At 45.0% G+C, this 16,882-nt stretch overlaps 1 protein-coding gene and 1 non-coding gene across 2 annotated transcripts in view; one reads left to right on the forward strand and one right to left on the reverse strand.

Annotated features, from left to right (window-relative positions):
* The window catches only part of LOC126273435 (protein prickle-like), a 566,943-nt gene that overhangs the window by 36,491 nt on the left and 513,570 nt on the right, over window positions 1–16,882 (forward strand). The window lies entirely within an intron of this gene.
* Window positions 13,328–13,400, reverse strand: Trnaa-cgc (transfer RNA alanine (anticodon CGC)). Its single transcript has one exon. It is a non-coding gene; the product is annotated as a tRNA-Ala (tRNA).

A 16,882-nucleotide genomic window follows, 5' to 3' on the forward strand; every position in this document is an offset into this window, starting at 1 on the left:
TCTACGCCATGTTTCCCACCTTTTCCATGCACTTTCCACATTTTTTCGGACTTTAGATGAATACCGTTCCTTCAGATACGTCGTAGGACATCTCTACGGCATGTCTCTCAAGGCTAAGTAGTTGGCTCATATTTCAAGATCTTTTATCGATGAGACTCACGGCGTAGATTACTGTAATATTCTTGACTATCACGGCCGCCCATCATCGTATATTCTGCAACTTAGTCCCACTGGTTGCATTTAAATGTCATTTCGTACATCGGTACTAAGATTGCTGTTTTTCCGCATGCCAAATTCATATTTGCTCTTTCATTGCAATATTTTCTACCTGTGGCATGGAAGTTGGGCTTTTGTAAATACGTTAAAGCACAAAGCAACTGCTTATAACTGCTCACCTGTAACTATCTTAGTTTGTGATACGGTTGTGTAGTTTAAGTAGTTAGGTAACTACTGACCGAAAGTGGGAGACGAATCATCTTTAAAAAAAAATTTACTAGGCTTTGGTTGAAGGCTTGCGTCAGTTCACATTGACATAAAGCTTTTAAACACATCCAATAAAACTTTTTAGTTCCTTCAAGTCATCACTTTATTGAAATGACGGTATCGTTCCGAGAATTATTACGCATGTCCTTATGGCCAATTATCTACTCATTCCTGATACCAGTAGCTTTTAGCGTTGTAAATGTCTGCGCATTTCTCTTGCGCGCCGCGCAAAGGCAAATAACAAACAAACGAAGAACATTTATTTTCTAGGTTTATCCATCGTATTTGCAAGTGTTTATAAAAGAAAACTAACAGTTATACATTCTGGAAGGCCGCTGCAAGTGAGTAGTATCATGCTATTTTGTCCCTCTTATATCGCAAACGATTAGAGTTTCCGTGGGAACAGGCAACCTCCAACGAATAATGCTGTGTAATTACAGCTTCCGTAATGATGTGTCATTACTTTCCTCATACAGCGGCACATGATGCTGAAACGAAGAGCCGCGGGTAGCAATTAAAGCCGAAACACCAAGCAACGCAGCAACAGGAACTTCTTCGTATCGCGCGGGGAAAGCTGCAAAGCAAGACGCGGAAAAGTAATACATCCAAGAAATAAACAGGCATTATGTATTCTGATTCTCTTTAGTTTTAGGTGGTTGTCGTCTCACATTCTGAAAGCTGTTTCATACACGCGGAGATCCATTGATAGTGACCGAGCCAAATATCTCACAAAATAAGCATCAAACGAAAAAACTTAAAAGATCGAAACTCGTCTAGCTTGAAGGGAGAAACCAGATGGCGCTATGGTCGGCCCGCTAGATGGCGCTGCCATAGATCAAACAGATATCAACTGCGTTTTTTAAAATAGGAACCCCCATTTTTTATTACACATTCGTGTAGTACGTAAAGAAATATGAATGTTTTAGTTCGACCACTCTTTTCTCTTTGTGATAGATGGCACTGTAATAGTCACAAACGTATAAGTACGCGGTATCACGTAACATTCCGCCAGTGCGGACGGTATTTGCTTCGTGATACATTACCCATGTTAAAATATACAGTTTACCAATTGCGGAAAATTTCGATATCGTGTTTATGTATGGCTATTGGCGGGATAATGTATGGTGCGGCATTATGGACCCCCATTTTATAGATGGAAATGTAAATGGTGCAATGTATGCTGATTTCCTACGTAATGTACCGATTTTACTACAAGATTTTTCACTGCATGACAGAATGGCGATGTACTTCCAACATGATTGATGTCTGGCACATAGATCGCGTGCGGTTGAAGCGGTATTGAATAGCATATTTCATGATAGGTTGATTGGTCGTCGAAGCACCATACCATGGCCCACACGTTCACCGGATCTGACGTCCCCGGATTTCTTTCTGTGGGGAAAGTTGAAGGATATTTGCTATCGTGATCCACCGACAACGCCTGACAACATGCGTCAGCGCATTGTCAATGCATGTACGAACATTACGGAAGGCGAACTACTCGCTGTTGAGAGGAATGTCGTTACACGTTTTGAAAAATGCATAGAGGTTGACAGACATCATTTTGAGCATTTATTGCATTCATGTGGTATTTACAGTTAATCACGCTGGATCAGCATGCCTTCAGAAATGATAAGATCACAAGGGTACATGTATCACATTGAAACAACCGGAACAAAATGTTCAAACGTACCTACGTTCTGTATTTTAATTTAAAAAACCTACCTGTTACCAACTGTTCGTCTTAAATTGTGACTATTACAGCGCCATCCACCACAAAGCGAAAAAAGTGGTCCAACTAGAACATTCATATTTCTTTGCATACTACACGAATATGTAATAAAAAATGGGGGTTCCCATGTATAAAAAAAAAAAAGCAGTTCGCACCGTTTGACCTTTGGCAGCGCCATCTAGCGGGTCAATCATAGCGCCATCTGGTTTCCCCCTTCAAGCTAGACAAGTTTCGTTCTTTGTAGTTTTTTCGTTTGACGCTTATTTCGTGAGATATTTGGTCCGGTCACTATCAATGGACCACCCTGTACACTACCTGATCGGAAGTATCCGGACATCCGTATGTAATACGAAATTGTCGACTAGGAGTAACGACAGGCAGGAGCTTGCGCTATAAAAGGAGGGAAGGAGTATTGTGTTGTCAGTAGGGATGCAGTAACAGCAGAATGTGTAGGACAGGAGAATTTATGTCACATGAGTAACAAAGCCATCAGGGACACTTCAACCTTTCTAAAGCTACCCAAGTCGGCTGTTGGTGGTGTGACTGTGGAAACGCGAAGGAACAACAACAGCTTAACCGAGGCCAGGCAGACCTGATGTAGTGGCGGGCAGGGACCATTGAACTTTGCAGAATCCCTTCCGAACAGGCCGTGAAAGCCCAAAGGTACCAACCGGCCGCCGTGTCATCCTCAGGCCACCGGTGTCACTGGATGCGGACATGGAGGGGCATGTGGCCAGCACGCCGCTCTCCCCGCCGTATATCAGTTTCTGAGGCCAGAGCCGCTACTTTTCAATCAAGTAGCTCCTCCGTTTGCGTCACAAGAGCTGTGTGCACCCCGCTTACCAACAGCGTTCCGTAGACCGGATGGTCATCCATCCAAGTGCTAACCCAGCCCGACAGCGCTTAACTTCGGTGATCTGACGGGAACAGGGTGTTACCACTGCGGCAAGGCCGTTGGCTCTGAACATTGCAGAGGGCGGTTGTAATAAATCGTACGAAATCAGCGGAATGAATCAGTGGAGAGTCCCAAAGTGCTGACAACAATCCAGCTAACACAATGACTGTGCTTAGGGAGTAGCATGAGGCACCACCATAGAGCAGCTGCTCTTGAGCTTCACATTTGTGTAGGCAGTGCTAACCGACGGTTGAAGTGGCATAAAGAGCAACGTCACTGAACAATGTACTGGAAACCAGTGATTTGGAATGATGAATCACCCTTTACACTGTGGCAGCCTATGGGAGGGTATCGGTGTGGCGATTGACTGGAGAATATTACCTGCCATCAAGTGTAGTGCCACCAATATAGTACAGAGGAGGTGGTGTTACTGCATGGGACTGTTTTTCGTGATTAGTGTGTGGCCCTTTTATTGCGCTTAAGAAAACCCTAAACGAGGTTGAATATGAAAACATTCCACAGCACTTCGTAATGCATACGGTATCTGAACAGTTCGATGACTGTATCGAAATGACAGCGCATATTGTCACATAGGAGTATCTGTGAGGCAATGGTATGTGGATAGTAACAGTGTTGAAATGGACCGGCGTGTGCAGACTCCCGACCTGAACCCTGTGGAACGCGTTTGGGATGAATTAGAATGATGGCGCCAGTCCCCAGTCCCCAGAGTCCTCTTGTTTCGGCTGGTAGGGAAGAAATGGCTTCCTTCTGTTCACAGAAGTTCAGGCACCTAACTGAAAGTGTTCCTAGCAGATCGAGCCACCATAAATGCGAAGGGTGGATACACCAGCATAATAATGAATTTCGCTAATAAGTGTCCGCATACATTGGATTTGTGTGTTGCAGGTGTTGACAGATGTGAAAATTACCGAACTACCAGTTTAATAAACCACGGCTGCAAAATACTAACGTGGTATTCTTTACAGACGAATGGAAAAACTGGAAGTAGCCGACCTGTGGTAAAATCAGTTTGGATTCCATAGAAATGTTGGAACACGTGAGGCAATACTGACCCTACGACTTATCTTAGAAAATAGATTAAGGAAAGACAAACTTAAGTTTCTAGCATTTGTAGACCTAGAGAAAGCTTTTGACAATGTTGATTGGAATACTCTCTTTCAAATTCTGAAAGTGGCAGGGGTAAAATACAGGGAGCAAAGGGCTATTTACAATTTGTACAGAAACCATATGGGAGTTTCATAGTCGAGGGACATGAAAGGGAAGCAGTGGTTGGGAAGGAAGTCAGACAGGTTTGTAGCCTCTCCCCAATGTTATTCAATCTGTACATTGACCAAGCAATAAAGGAAACAAAAGAAAAGTTCGGAGTAGGTATTAAAATCCACGGAGAAGAAATAAAAACTTCGAGGTTCGCCGATGACATTGTAATTCTGTCAGAGACAGCAAAGGACTTGGAAGAGCAATTGAACGGAATGGACAATGTCTTGAAGGGAGGATATAAGATGACCGTCAACAAAAGCAAAACGAGGATAATGGAATGTAGTCGAATTAAGTCGGGTGATGCTGAGGAATTAGATTAGGAAATGAGACACTTGAAGTAGTAAAGGAGGTTTGCTATTTGGGGTGCAAAATAACTGACGATGGTCGAAGTAGAGAGAATATAAAATGTAGACTGGCAATGGCAAGGACAGCGTTTCTGAACAAGAGAAGTTTGTTAACATCGAGGATAGATTTAAGTGTCAGGAAGTCGTTGCTGAAAGTACACTCCTGGAAATGGAAAAAAGAACACATTGACACCGGTGTGTCAGACCCACCATACTTGCTCCGGACACTGCGAGAGGGCTGTACAAGCAATGATCACACGCACGGCACAGCGGACACACCAGGAACCGCGGTGTTGGCCTTCGAATGGCGCTAGCTGCGCAGCATTTGTGCATCACCGCCGTCAGTGTCAGCCCGTTTGCCGTGGCATACGGAGCTCCATCGCAGTCTTTAACACTGGAAGCATGACGCGACAGCGTGGACGTGAACCGTATGTGCAGTTGACGAACTTTGAGCGAGGGCGTATAGTGGGCATGCGGGAGGCCGGGTGGACGTACCGCCGAATTGCTCAACACGTGGGGCGTGAGGTCTCCACAGTACATCGATATTGCCGCCAGTGGTCGGCGGAAGGTGCACGTGCCCATCGACCTGGGACCTGACCGCAGCGACGCACGGATGCACGCCAAGACCGTAGGATCCTACGCAGTGCCGTAGGGGACCGCACCGCCACTTCCCAGCAAATTAGGGACACTGTTGCTCCTGGGGTATCGGCGAGGACCATTCGCAACCGTCTCCATGAAGCTGGGCTACGGTCCCGCACACCGTTAGGCCGTCTTCCGCTCACGCCCCAACATCATGCAGCCCGCCTCCAGTGGTGTCGCGACAGGCGTGAATGGAGGGACGAATGGAGACGTGTCGTCTTCAGCGATGAGAGTCGCTTTTGCCTTGGTGCCAATGATGGTCGTATGCGTGTTTGGCGCCGTGCAGGTGAGCGCCACAATCAGGCCTGCATACGACTGAGGCACACAGGGCCAACACCCGGCATCATGGTGTGGGGAGCGATCTCCTACACTGGCCGTACACCTCTGGTGATCGTCGAGGGGACACTGAATAGTGCACGGTACATCCAAACCGTCATCGAACCCATCGTTCTACCATTCCTAGACCGGCAAGGGAACTTGCTGTTCCAACAGGACAATGCACGTCCACATGTATCCCGTTCCACCCAACGTGCTCTAGAAGGTGTAAGTCAACTACCCTAGCCAGCAAGATCTCCGGATCTGTCCCCCATTGAGCATGTTTGGGACTGGATGAAGCGTCGTCTCACGCGGTCTGCACGTCCAGCACGAACGCTGGTCCAACTGAGGCTCCAGGTGGAAATGGCATGGCAAGCCGTTCCACAGGACTACATCCGGCATCTCTACGATCGTCTCCATGGGAGAATAGCAGCCTGCATTGCTGCGAAAGGTGGATATACACTGTACTAGTGGCGACATTGTGCATGCTCTGTTGCCTGTGTCTATGTGCCTGTGGTTCTGTCAGTGTGATCATGTGATGTATCTGACCCCAGGAATGTGTCAATAAAGTTTCCCCTTCCTGGGACAATGAATTCACGGTGTTCTTATTTCAATTTCCAGGAGTGTATTTGGAGTGTAGCCATGTATGGAAGTGAAACATGGACGATAAATAGTTTGGAGAAGAAGAGAATAGAAGCTTTCGAAATGTGGTGCTACAGAAGAATGCTGAAGATTAAATTGGTAGATCAGATAACTGATGAGGAGGTATTGAATAGAACTGGGGAGAAGAGGAGTTTTGTTGCACATCTTGATTAGAAGAAGGGATCGGTTGGTAGGATATGTTCTGAGGCATCAAGGAGTCACCAGTTTAGTATTGGAGGGCAGCTTGGAGGGTAAAAATCGTACAGGGAGACAAAGAGATGAATGCACTAAGCAGATTCAGAAGGATGTAGGTTGCGGTAGGTACTGGGAGATGAAGAATCTTGGATAGGATAGAGTAGCATGGAGAGCTGCATCAAACCAGTCTGAGGACTGAAGACCACAACAACAACAACAGCAGCAGGAATGCAGAAAGGCTTTCATATCCGTTTCTTCGTTTTTTTTTTTTAGCCACCATGTTTGTGCGGATGTCGTATGACATTTGTGAAATTGCATCGATGAAAACTTCATTCGCTTTCCTGTTACGCAGCGTGATCAGTTTCCTGGCCGCACCTCGTAGCTAAGCAGGCGGACTCTCCGGCAGATTAAAACTGTTCTGGTCGACCTGCAAGTTTCAAAACGGCGCACATGCCGTTGAAGAGCGAAACACTCATATTGCAAGGATCGTGTCATTCAAGAAATAAGTCGCTATCTCCCTTGGATTAATGACGCCCATGAAGTGGTGTGCGGTTGTTGTGTGCTGTGTGTCTGCGAGCCGGCGGCCAGCCAGAGCGCGGTTCCGGACAATCGCCTCGGTCTCTTCGGCCGTCCTCGTCACACCTCTGGCGGACTTTATACGACGCGGCGCCGCATCCCACGATATTTTCACAATAATTTAGAGCTTGTTTGTAATCAGCGCTCGAGTTGGCCCGCGGTCCGACGGAATTCCTCCGGTGTGCCAGGCCATTAGCATAATGCATGCAGCGAGTATAAAGACCAGCTGCAGCGGCCACGAAAAAGGGGCGCGCCAGCCTCCTTGATATATAGTGGCCGCCGGGCTTTTCGTTCTAAATGAAGATCTAATTAGTTACAGTAATACCGGACCAATACGGCCGCGGCGTCCCCGTAGAAATATGTAGCTCCTCACCCGTAAATCATCGGCCAGTGTCGTTCTCGTTTTTCCTCCGATAGCGGAGTAACACGTTACTCCGTGTGGCTCGGGTCAGCTCGCGTTGTTATTCGATTTGCGGGCCGTACCCGAGCGATGCGCCCCGAAAGGGTCGTCATCGACGCGTGTTATCTCTGCGGAGGATCGCACTGGCGAGTGCGTCGCGGTGCCCACTTGCCACTTCGCCCGCGGAGGTCGCTGCTCGAGGAGAGGTTCACCCTTCGGGGCTTGTGGCCGCGGCTGCGCCTGTAATTTATGTTAGTCCAATTAGGAGGGACCGGCATCTCTCGTTGTGTTCGCGGTCGGCCGGCGAGGAAAAATAAGAACTCTCTTATTTATGGCTGGCCAGCAAGACCGGATTCTTTTGTATGAAACATATGCTGTGTGTTACATTTGGAGATATTACCTTTCTCCGACACTCCCTGATACAGTCGCTGCGCTGAAGTGGACTCGGCCGTGCTGGACACAGCTGCGGAAGGCGGACGAAATAATGGAAGCACTGTGCCACAGAGGCGAGAGCACTTTCCCTGTCGCTCCTTCTGAACCACGGTGCTTTGCAATATTTTGTTTCTTATTATGATGTTTTCCTACGCTATTAAACATCAGAAAAGTTTGTTTAGAACTCGTGTGTCGCACTCTTGGTGTGGATAACGTACCGCTCTGCACTGCATGAACCATAACAACAGTCGCTTTGGACTACATGTTTAATTAAGTTGGTTGGTTGGTTGATTGGTTCATTTGGGGGGGGGGGGGGGAGGGAACCAAACGGCGAGGTCATCGGTCCCATCGGATTAACGAAGGATGGGGAAGGAAGTCGGGTGTGCCCTTTAAAAGAACCGTCCCGGCATTTGTTTGAAGCCATTTACGGAAATCCAGGAAAACGTAAATCAGGATGGCCGGACGCGGGTTTGAACCGTCATCCTCTCGATTGTGAGTCCACTGTACTAACGACTGCGCCATCTCGCTCGGTTTCAATTAAGCACTATTACAACCATTCATTTCATGTGAAAAACTGATTGTAACAACGCGTCGTTATACGAAGTGCAAAGAGGCGTTGGATCGCTGCACCTAGACCAAATGCTCACTTTAGTTCATTGGAAGATACACCTTAAATTTGCGGTTTCTGTACCACTCTCGATAAACTTCAGGTTTCTTTCTTTCACGAACAGGGTGCTCCACGACCGTATTAATGAGATCCAGGTTAGGGGGCGGGGTGGCATCGCTCGTAAAAAATATTCGTTGCCATAAAGACATTAAAAATTCACGACCAACGCTGTCCTTCCTCCTGTCTCGGCTTCTCGATAAACAATAAATCTCAAACTTCAAATACAACTCGAAAAATAGGCTGACTAAATAAGCTATTATTAGGCTGAAAGCAGTTGCAGTATTCAAGTTACTGTAAAAGAATTCTGTTTATGTTGTTGCGCTTTAAGCGGATAAGCTGCGCCGTCGTCAGTATCCGACTGACACCGAAATGGTTATAAACAGGTAACTGCATGAAATGAATTTGTGCTTGGTGAATGTCCGCGCCTTGAGCTGGTAAAATAAAGTCAAAAACCGTGGTTAGTTGTGCATTTCGTAATCTGAAGCTACACAGAATGTCAGCATGAACGTTAAGGAAAGAGTTTCGCCCGGAGGAAAGATTAGCGAAAATGGTGAAAACTCTCAGCAGGTGGACGTTCAGAGAAAAGGTGTCTGTGTTCTGCACCACTCTACTGGTAAAATTTCACTAAGCTAGATCTACGAATATTCTTCACGCCAGTAAATACTGCTTCCTTAGTGACTGAAGAATAAGGTTAAATTTCTAAGAGCTCGCGTAGCAGCATTAAAAAAAAATTCTACCCTTGTGGACCGAACTGGAAAAACCTTACATATTTGGTTAAATAGTAAGTTATCCAGCCTCATATCTTACATTTATTGCTGTGTAAGCATGTAGGGCTACACGGAAACAAGTGAACCAGAGAGGTACGGAATTTACGCGTACTGGGTTCTCGTGTTTATTGCAAGAAAATCTCGAGTTTTTGCCATCTCATTCGTTACATTACAGTACTCAACACAGCCAAACAAGCTACCATGAATGAAGACAGACAATCAGACTTAAGTGACATTTCTCGTCGAAAACTGACGCTGTTGAATTGCGGAGTTCAGTGAACACGTTGAACAACAAGAGCAGTCCAACAACGTGTTCATAAAGTCAACATCTGGGCTCGAGCTGCAGTGCCCAAACCCTCTATTACCGAAGACAGCGCACTGCGGCAGTAAAGATACTGCATGGAGTATAAAACGTGGACCACCAGTTAACACAAAAACTCGTCTCAATCATCAGGCAAATGTAAATCCTGCTACACCCGTGCCAATAGAATTAATAATTGCTGGTGGCCCGTCTGCTCGCAAGAAAAGGTCTGATGTTTATGACTCAAACCTGTTTCTGCACTGCTGTGCCATTACGAGTAGAGTGTACACAAAAAAATTAATAAAATAAAAGATGACTTGTCTGTCTCGGGGAGAGTAAACGTCAACTTCAAGACATCACATGGATGGATTTTTATCATTTCACTGGCAAATGTTGAGAAACGATAGGACCATTTTGTCAAGAGATATATTCTGTTTATAAGAAAGGAGTTAAACTCACTAACAATAATAGTAATAATAATAATTATAATAATCTATGTACTGAAGTATAAATAATAAATGTATTGAAATATAATAAATGAACGACATGAAATTATATCTGTGTCAACCGATGAATACCCTGAACCTGCAGTGTGATGAGTGAGCAGTGACAGCTAAAATCTGTGCCATACCCAGACTCGAATACGAATTTCACCTTAATCATTAAGCTATCACAGCACACTAGCAGGCGTCACTCAAATTCTTATTGTCACTGATATTTCCATCTATGCATTCGGAACGCTGCAACCAAAGGTTTTGCATTTAATGTTCAGGTACAATAGCCTGTGTAATTCCAGATGAGATTTCTCCACTGACAGTGTACTTTGGTGCTGGCACGCGAAATCACTCTCCCTGTAGCACATACCGAATAGTCATGTAACCTGGACTCGCCTAAGATACCATGAACTTACCAAGATATTAAGCACGGATACCCACAAATGATAATAATGAAGCACAGAGAACTTTTCTGTGTGGTTTGGTCGTAGTTCTTTTTCCACCGATTTTCCAAAATCTGTATTTTTTTAACTGCCCCTAGCTCTTTCACAGCTTGAAGAGATTTCATAAAATACTCATCAGATGAGATCTACTTGTGTTGCTAAGATGTTCTCAATATTTATACTGAAAACATTACAAAAAACACACACATCAAAAAAAGTTTTGCAGCACCCCAGTTCCCAGAACTTCTGAAGATAGACATAGACTGTGGATATTGTATCACAGACACAGACCCTTTGACTGTTCAGAGATGTCACTAAACCGGCCCAAAGATGTAAACAACCATGCATGAGCAGCGCCTTTTAGACGGAGGGGGTCCGATAGCCTATCAGTTCCAGACATTCCACCAGGAAGCAGGTACACGGCTCGTGTTATCTGTAGTTCAACCATGGCTGGACAGTCAATACCGGCGTTCGATCGCGTCCACATTGTGCCAGGAAGGGCTGTCAACAGGGGAAGTGTCCAGGCGTCTCAGAGTGAACCAAAGCGATGTTGTTCGCACATGGAGGAGATACAGAGAGACAGAAACTGTCGAAGACATGCCTCGCTCAGGCCGCCCAAGGGTTACTACTGCAGCGGATGACTGCTACCTTCTTTACATTTATTTGGCGTTCTGCGTCAGTCCTATCTGGTAAAGATCCCCCACCGCGCAGAAATATTCTAGCAGAGGACGGACAAGTGTACTGTAGGCAGTTTCTTTAGTAATCCTGTTGCATCTCCTAAGTGTTCTGTCAGTAACATACAGTCTTTGGTTTGCCTTCCCCACAACATTATCTGTTTGAATGTTTCAATTTAAGTTGTTGGTAATTGTAATTCCTAGGTATTTAGTTGAAGTGACAGCCTTTAGATTTGTGTGATTCATCCAATAAACGATATTTAAAGGATTGCTTTTAGTACTCAGGTGAATGAGCCACACTTTTTCGTATTCAGCGTTATCTTACATTTCTCGCACCACACAGATATTCCGTTTAAATCATTTTCCAGTTGGTTTTGATCGTTTGATGACTTTACTAAACGGCAAATGACAGTTCCATTTTTCAAACACACTGAGGAAGCTCCAATTGTCTCCAAAATTGTTTATAGAGATTAAGAGCAGTAGAGGGCCTGTAAAATTACTTTGGGGAACGCCAGATATCACTTCTGTTTTACTACATAACTTTACGTCGATTACCACGTACTGTGACCTATCTGAGAGGAAACCACGGATTCAGTTGTACAAATGAGACAATACTCCACAGGCACGTTATGTGATTAGAAGTCTGTTGTGATGAACGGTGTCAAAATCCAGAAATATGGATCTGTTTGACATTACCTGTCGATGGCACTCATTAATTCGTACGAACTAAGACCAAATTCCGTTTCACAAGAACTAACAAAATTTTATTTCACGATTGTTGAGATGGTGTTCTTTAGAAAACATACCCAGCAACGAGGAAGTTCATCTTTCACGATAACAGCCCAACTCACAGTGTGCATGCTTCTTTGATGAGCACGACATTGAAATAACATTTCTTCCTTGAGCTCCTCAACCATGAAGTAGATCTTATTGGCGCGAAATAATTATGGATGTTTTACAATCCTTTAGCCTCCCTCAATTTACTGAAAAAATTTGTCCTCGTATAATTGTTAACAACCCTATTGACCACCATGTATGATTTATGTGTATCGATTCTCAGGAATATTTAAAAAAATGGCTCTGACCACTATGGGAGTTAACATCTGAGGTCATCAGTCCCCTAGAACGTAGAACTACTTCAACCTAACTAACGTAAGGACATCACACACACCCACGCCCGAGGCAGAATTCGAACCTGCGACCGTAGCGGTCGCGCGGTTCCAGACTGTAGCGCCTAGAACCGCTCGGCCACCCTGGCCGGCCAGGAATATTCGATCAATTTGGATGTCGCAGACAGAGCTAAACCACACTAGATTGATTTTTAGTCATTTTTAACTATACACGTTCACTAAATGTGGATGGCCAGAAAGGCTGTTTAACCATCTTCTTGCCGAATGAGTTTGTTCTCCTATAGACTAAATAGAGCAAACTCCCGAAGAATCATCTACTGGTGCAGCACCACTTGGAGCTGTTCTTTCAGTGCTACAACAAATAAATATGAGAATAGGGAACTTGGTAGAAATGCATTATCTTCTAACGTGCAACTGAATTCTGCTTCCCGTATCCAAGACGAGCGAGTACAATTGAAAATAGTTTTAAGCGGGGAATACTAACCTGAAACTAGTTTTAGGGGCATAAAACAGAAAGGGGGACTACAAAATCTTGTCGAAATCGATTTGAGGGGCTACGTATACTTGCCATCGGTTGACAAGGAGTGTGTAGGTGTTTGTTGTTAAACTTTACCAAATATCTTATGATGCGATTTACGTAAATGACAGGAGCCTACATTGTAGATGGCTGGTGAAGGAGTTGAGGCTCGTTGTTGCGTGATTCGCATTCAGTGTCTTATCCACCCTGTTACCTCGCTCCGTATGTTGTAAATGGTGGTGGTTAGTGTTTAACGTCCCGTCGACAACGAGGTCATTAGAGACGGAGCGCAAGCTCGGTGTAGGGAAGGATTGGGAAGGAAATCGGCCTTGCCCTTTCAAAGGAACCATCCCAGAATTTGCCTGAAACGATTTAGGGAAATAACGGAAAACCTAAATCAGGATGGCCAGAGACGGGATTGAACCGTCGTCCTCCCGAATGCGAGTCCAGTGCGCTAACCACTGCGCCACCTCGCTCGGTACGATGTTGTAAATCATCCAAGCTTCTCACGCTTGCGATGGCAGTAGACACGGGTGGCAATGAAGCTCTTGACGGCTCTTCCTCGATATAAAAACAGCGTAGCGGAAAAATTAATATTCTGTCGGATCAGAAGGCCAGTATCCGGTATTTTACGACGAGTCCAGTCGGTCTTACCCCGTCTTCAGGCGTCGAGAGAGAATCCAGGGTTTATTAAAGCTTCGTCGGCTGCAACTGATCATCACACTCGCTACTGCGTGTAACACAAGTTTCTGATTTGTAGAACCAGTCTGGTAACTGCAAATGTATTCATGACTCGGGAGGGTTCGAAGACGCGGTGATAGAGTAATACAGACGCGGTCGCCTTTGCTACTTAGATGATGGCGCCACACCTCGTAATTTACGCGACCCTCCTCGAGTCTGCAGCGCGGCAAATGCGGCAGGCGATGTGGCAAGTGGAGGGAGCAACCTGAGGCTGCCTCCCAAATAAATTAAGCGGCGAGGAATGCGCTAAGCGGAGCCGGTCTGCTCACCTCTACGTGTCGAGTGCTTTGGATTCCACGTGTCCGCTGATGGAGACGCCTCGCTCCAGCTAATACCAGCAGGACGCAACAGGCAGCCGGCGACTCGGGCAGTGCCGTTTTGTGGAAGCAGTTATGTGGCGCTGGGCAGCTTTTTGCTACATTGCTGCAAACTTGTTAGACTGTGCTTCCCGTCAAACATGTAAAGCAGTTCTCTCTCCTTCCCTATCCCCCCTCTGCCCCATCTCTCTCTCTCTCTCTCTCTCTCTCTCTCTCTCTCTCTCTCTCTCTCTCTCGACTCTCCATCTGAAGAATCACTGATTATTCAATGTTTTTGATCCGGTACATCATATGAGTATTCTCTACATTTTACATCTGAATACGAGCAATTCTTCGCCACACATTCGCAGACATGTTCGTGTCATTTGCATCTCGTGCTCCCTATGTTTCTATCCCAATAGGAGGTTGCTGGTTCTTGCCCGAACAGCAGTTCTTTCCAGACAGTAAATTACACATGTACCAAGTTTGGGGGAAATCGGCCCAGTGATATAGGACAAGATGTGGGACACACACACACACACACACACACACACACACACACACTTACTTACTTACTTACTTTTGTTATATGTATTTGTGTACAAGAGTCAAAATTACCAAATTATACAGACGAAATATCCTAAACTAAGTACATTGACATAATGAATTAGTGGTGACAAATGAACAGGTATTTTTATTGACATGAACTACGTAGCAACAATTTCTGAGCTCTTCTCGGGTTATCAGCCGACTTCGCCTGAAGATGACGAATAGGAAATTCGTCCAAACGTAGCGACAACACGACTCGACTGATAAATCGAGGCCGGCCATTGTGGCCGAGCGGTTCTAGGCGCTGCAGCCTGGAACCGCGCTGCTGCTACGGTCACAGGTTCGAATCCTATCTCGGGCGTGGGTGTGTGTGATGTCCTTAGGTTAGTTAGGTTTAAGTAAATTCTAAGTCTAGGGGACTGATGACCTCAGATGTTAAGTCCCATAGTGCTTAGAGCCATTTCAATTCTTTTTGATAACTCGAAAAGATTTCATCAGTGATAACCACCGAGAAAGCTCGCCTTCCGGTATACATATCGATAAAAAAGTGACATAACAACTGTTCAGAGAAAAACAATCGAAGTTCAGCATTGCAGTTCAGCGATGGATAATCCACTGACAAAACTGAACTCAATGAATTCAAAATTATTTGACGGCATTGCTTGTACACGTCGTTTATTATTGCTGGGAATATATTCTTTCAGTTGTGCATTTCACAGGTAATTTGACGGGCGATTATCGACGAATATTGCTCTGCATCATCCAACACCATCTCATCAAGTCATCGCTGTGCAAGCAGTTCTTTTATGGGAACTTCGGCCAGCTCTGTGTGCTTTCAACGACCCACTTTCTCTTAAGTTTCTACCCACAGCGAGAAATCTCCGCCATTTAGGATGTCGCCTGTTGCCGTTTCTTTCCCTCTGTTTACGTCCGTTCAGCTTTACGGATACATCGTGCTGCACCGTACATTAAATTGATGTATGTAAGTTCTTCTAACGAGTAATAGTCCTACGTCTATAACCAGTTACAGACCGTAAACAGAGGGAAAGTCACCGCTGACATATCACAGACGTTGCTGTACTGTTTTTCAAGATAGCGTCGCCCGTTCTGTGTCAGCTGTTGTTTTTTTTATGAATCTTAAGCATTATAAGGCTTGATACGGTTGAGAGTATGGCATAAGGTCTTAATGTTTTATATAACATTTATTTTCCAGGCGCGAGTTTATAGAACGATGTGATCGCTTTCGATTTTTGTTAGCAGTCACCTTCAGATCATAAAATTCTGGCGTGATCGTCTAGCGGTGAATTGCGTGCGTAGAAACAGAGAGCTCATGGGATCGAATCCCGGTCGGGCCATTGAAATTTGCAGTCGGCCTTTAATTCAGCCTTCACTTCTCAACAATGCGAGCAGTCACCATGAACAACATGTAATTGGATTCCACATTAAATTGTAGGCCCCTTTTACCCGGTTGGATAACTGGTGTAGCTTATGGATACGGAAGTAGCCGAAGAAGCGTCCAATCGAAAGACTTGCGCCCGCCCATTGAGTCACACGAAGTTATTATAGTACAATTTTGGTTATAAGTGTTTGAGAAACTTTGCACAGAAGCAGCTATGTTGTATTTATATTAAACGCCGTATTTTAACGACATTTGGTGACTTATAAAAATGAGGAATACAGTAATATCGCGGATGTCAATGTTTGACACGTTTGCAAAAACGAAAGGAAGGTGAGGTACAGATGTGAGTGAAGTGTACAGGCATAGCGTAGGTGCATTTCTATTAGGCCATGTTCGCAAGTGGAATTAAAACACTACTGTGCTACAGTATTGTACCGGAAGAATGAGGGCGGGAAGTTGTAGCAGGAGAGAGATAAAAAGTGAACCACGTAACACGAGAACCACTGTCACGTCTCTCTGTACTGCGCGCTTCGAGGTGCTTGTTCAATGTTTAACGTTGATTTTCCTGTTAGTGCGCTGTCTTCATGACAGACGTAAGGAAAGCAGTAGTCGCAGTGTTCGGAACAGAGTTGAAAGCTGGGCGAATTCTTGGGAGACAAACAACTCCAGCGCGTAGTCTGTTGCAGGGTAAACAACGGCGAAGTCGCACACGCGAACGACCTTATTTCACATGGAAACAGTGAACTAGAACATCGATTTGTAACGATTTACGTGAATGAGGTTGACACTGTGAAAACGTGTATTTTTTGACGATGACATGAATACACGTCAGAGGATTTTAAAGTCTGACATTTACTGAAGCAAAATCTTTTGCAGTATAACTTGAAAATAGCCCAAAGGCCGAAACTGCAATATTAAAATAAATAATTTCTACAGTCAACGGTGAATATGAGGTCCTTTAAAAGAAAATATT

Source organism: Schistocerca gregaria, chromosome 5, assembly GCF_023897955.1.
Source record: "Schistocerca gregaria isolate iqSchGreg1 chromosome 5, iqSchGreg1.2, whole genome shotgun sequence".
NCBI classification, from domain to species: domain Eukaryota; kingdom Metazoa; phylum Arthropoda; class Insecta; order Orthoptera; family Acrididae; genus Schistocerca; species Schistocerca gregaria.